Source organism: Dipodomys ordii, unplaced genomic scaffold, assembly GCF_000151885.1.
Source record: "Dipodomys ordii isolate 6190 unplaced genomic scaffold, Dord_2.0 Scaffold9, whole genome shotgun sequence".
NCBI lineage: Eukaryota > Metazoa > Chordata > Mammalia > Rodentia > Heteromyidae > Dipodomys > Dipodomys ordii.
In genome coordinates, this window is record NW_012267225.1 from 10,596,664 (window position 1) to 10,600,192 (window position 3,529).

General features: G+C 41.0%; 1 protein-coding gene across 5 annotated transcripts in view; it reads left to right on the plus strand.

Moving 5' to 3' along the window:
• The first annotated feature begins 528 nt into the window (after window positions 1-528).
• Window positions 529-3,529, plus strand: part of Pard3 (par-3 family cell polarity regulator) — a 533,206-nt gene continuing 530,205 nt past the window's right edge. For all 5 annotated transcript variants that reach the window (XM_013009335.1, XM_013009334.1, XM_013009336.1 and 2 more), the window contains exon 1: window positions 529-630. The gene's annotated coding sequence lies outside the window, so the exon portion shown is untranslated. The remainder of the gene's footprint in view (window positions 631-3,529) is intronic.

Genomic DNA, 3,529 nt, shown 5'->3' on the forward strand with positions numbered 1-3,529 from the left:
ATGGACTCAACTTGCACATGTATTTGTGAACCTGTTCTGTTCACTGATGATCTGGTCAGCAGCCTCTGTTTGACAAAATCCTTTTCTTTGTAAAGGAACACTGAGAGCCACCAGGCTGTGCAACCTCTTTTTTTCACATTAGCAGGTAGATGAGCTTTCAGATGTATAACATGTGTTAATTCTTATTGAGAAACATTTAAATAATTCATGTATTAGACAATGAGAAGCCTAATTCTAGAGAAATCACTATTTTGTGCAATGACTTTTTCTGATTTTTTTTTTTTTTTTTGCAAATTCTATCATAGCATCCTCGCTAAGGGAAAAAGTATGTATTGAATAACTGTTAGCATTTAAAAAATGGAAAAGTGACATAACAGTTAAGTTTGGAGCTCCTGAAATGTTAATCAGTTGCAGTATTGATATACTTGATGACCTTTCTTGGACAGGAACTTACCATAGTTCAAATGGTCACAGTCTCTTTTGGTGATGCTACCTTGTTATATTCATTACTTCTCTTCTTCTGTCCAGGATCCAAACTACTGGATACAGGTTCATCGCCTGGAGCATGGAGATGGAGGAATACTAGACCTGGATGATGTCCTCTGTGACGTAGCTGACGACAAAGACAGAGTGAGTTCAAATCACAGCTCAGTGCAGTTTGAGGACTGGGAAGGGTACTTTCCTTCTTGTTTTAGCACATAGTTTAAAGACCATTGGTGCCACCAACTTTATTCTATTTTATAATAAATACAAAAAAATTTCTTCTCTGTTGTTGGTATAATGATTCCTAACTTTTGGAGTTTTTGAAGTGCAATTATTTTGGGGTGTGTGTGTGTTGGTCATGGAGCTTGAACTCAGGGCCTGGGTGCTGTCCAGCTCTTTTGCTCAAGGCTAGTGCTCTACACTTGAAGCCACAGTGCCACTCCCCTCCCTCCCACCCTCCCTCCCTCCCTCCCTTCTTCCTCCCTCCCTCCCTCCCTCCTCTCTCTCTCCTTTCTTTCTCTCTCTTTCTTTCTTTCTTTCTTTCTTTCTTTCTTTCTTTCTTTCTTTCTTTCTTTCTTTCTTTCTTTCTTTCTTTCTTTCTCTCCTCTTTCTTTCTTTCTCTCTCTCTTTCTCTTTCTCTCTCTCTTTCTTTCTCTCTCTCTCTTTCTTCCTCTCTCTTTCTCTCTTTCTTTCATTGTGTGGCTTGAACTCTGAGCCTGGGCGCTGTACCTTAGCTCTTCATTTCAAGGTTAGTGCTCAACCACTTGAGTTACAGCACCACTTCTGGTTTTCTGGTGGTTTATTGGCGATAAAAGTCTTACGGTTTCCCCTGCCTGGGCTGGCTTTGAACTGGGATCCTCAGCCTTCTGAGTAGCTAGGATTACAGACATGAGCCACCAGCACCCAGCTTACAGTGTAGTTTTAAAAACTGAAGTATTGCAATAAGGTTTTCGTGTCATTTTCTCCCTCTTACTTTAATCAAACATGACAAACTTCCTTAACACAGCAATTTGAACTCTGAGCCTTGTGATCTCTCCTGGTTGGCACTCTACACTTGAGCCATGCTTCTACTTACTGCTTTCTGCTGCCTAATTAGAGATAAGAGTCTCTTGGGTTTGTCTTCCCAGTCTGGCTTCAAACCATAATTCTTAGATCTTAGCCTCCTGAGTACCCAGCATGTAGTATCATTTTGATGGCCATGTTTCATTACAGGATATAGGATATATGTATTCTGGTTCCAGTGCTTGCCCAGAGATGTTTCTGACAGCTGGCCTTTGTGAGGTGCTGTCCTGCTACAAAATAAGTGAATGTGTTTCAGGTGTCCTTCCTTGTGGTGTGCTTAGCTCTTAGAAAGCTGTCTTTTCTGCTGTCATTGTTTGGGGTCTTCCTTCACATTGAATACTGCCTTCAGTGTAGTGTATACGTATGATACCATGACTACTCCTGCAAATTCAGCATTACCTTGCATGCTCCTCCCTATTGGCTTTACTTTTATAGTCTTGGAAGGAACAGAAAAAGGGAAGGGTAAAGAGGAGGTAGGAAGCAGAAGGGTTGCCAGTGCCATCCAGCAGATGAAGAAATGTCCATGCAGTGTCATTTCATAATCTTTTAATAACACAATGGGGATGAGGAATGAATTTAACTGATAAGGTTAAACTGAAGATGTCTCCCCCACTTCTGTCTTCATAGGGCCAGTTTGTCCCAGATCTAGCAGTGTAAGGGGACATATCAAAGAGGTATATTCTAAGTGGTACATATTAGGATGTCAGAGAGCAGTAAGATAAATCATTTCGTAACAGATCCAAGTAAGAAAAGTTCCTTCAGACACTCATCTCTGTCTTTTGACAGTATTGCTGCAGATGGTCAGCCTAAGCAATCATATAACCAGGGTTTCCCATTGATTCTTTATGCATTCACATTTCCTGCACCAGTCAAAGGGCTAGGAATTTGTGGCAGGATTTTTGGTTCTGCCTATGGAAGCCAGCAAATTCTTTATTGTATGAGATGATGAAACTTGGGGTGGTTTAATGGACACTTTGGCCGTATATACTTATGTATTTGATGTGAGCTGAAATTGCTGAAGGACTCACCATGACCACATATGCCGTTGTGTCATCATGGCTGTGTTAACTGTGTGATATACACTGCCTTGCAAAACTTTACTGTAATAGCACAGGTATTAAACAAGGGAAGCAGAAGGTCAGAAGATGGTAAGATCATTGGGGTACTCACTCTGCTTCCTCTGGGCATCCATTCATTACTGACCCTTTGCCTCATCTACCATTCCTTCATTTGTTGGGCTATGGGCTGTGGGCATAGCTATTAGTGGGCACAGCTATTTGGTCTTGTTATATTTCATTTTGACATCATCAGGCCCGCTCCAGGTTATCACATGTTTTCTTGAAATGTTAAGGAAAACAGCAAAAAACATTTTAGATACTAATATTGTGTAAACTCAGGGCATTTGATTCATCGGCATTTACTACAGTGGAGTTTACCCCCATGTCGCTAATGTGAGCCAGGAACACATTGTGTCAAAAAATGTAGAACTTTTCTGCCCCCTTACGGTATTTGATGATATTTTTCTTGGTGCCAGTTCTCTTTTGGGGCTTTTCAGTTACCAGGGTAATTCTCAGATGCAAGCCACAGAAAGAGTACCATCTAGAAACATAAACCATAGTTTGGTGTGTGACTCTAAAGTTTAGAGTGATTACAGAGATTTATGCAGAATTTATATAGGTGCCTAGTCTCAGTGATAATAGTAGAGAAGACCTAAGGTTGTGTTAGTCTTTTAATATTCTCTTCTCCCTTGGCCATCTTTATTTTCGTTCCCTCTTCTCCCATGGTAGAATATCTGCTTAACATGGGTGAGTTTCTGGATTTCATCTGCAGCAAAACACACACACAGGCACGTGCGCACACACACACACACACATTCAGGCTGAACACACACACACACACACACACACCCTTATGAGAGAAAATTTGAAAGTATATACACATTCAGGCTGAACACACACACACACACACACACACACACACACAC